This window comes from Octodon degus, unplaced genomic scaffold (assembly GCF_000260255.1).
Source record: "Octodon degus isolate 3935 unplaced genomic scaffold, OctDeg1.0 scaffold00264, whole genome shotgun sequence".
Taxonomy (NCBI): Eukaryota; Metazoa; Chordata; class Mammalia; order Rodentia; family Octodontidae; genus Octodon; species Octodon degus.
Window position 1 is genome coordinate 247,457 of NW_004524840.1, and position 286 is coordinate 247,742.

Here is a 286-nt window from a genome sequence, read left to right on the forward strand (position 1 = left end):
CCTAAGTTTGATGGAAATTCTCTGAATGCCATGCAGTGTATTTTCATTTAGAAAATAAATTTTGCTCTTGGATCAAGCCAAACTATCAAAGTCCATTTCTTTGGAGGATTGAGTCTGAGAAATTACATTTCAGCGTAATGCCCTTGTCTTAAAATAGGGAAATTTAAGGGGGACAGAAAAAAAAGATTCTTGGGCTGGAGAGATGGCTCAGTGGTCTAAAGCACCTACTTGAAACAAGCTTGGCAAAGCACAGGGACCGCGGTTCGATCCCCAGCACCACATGCCA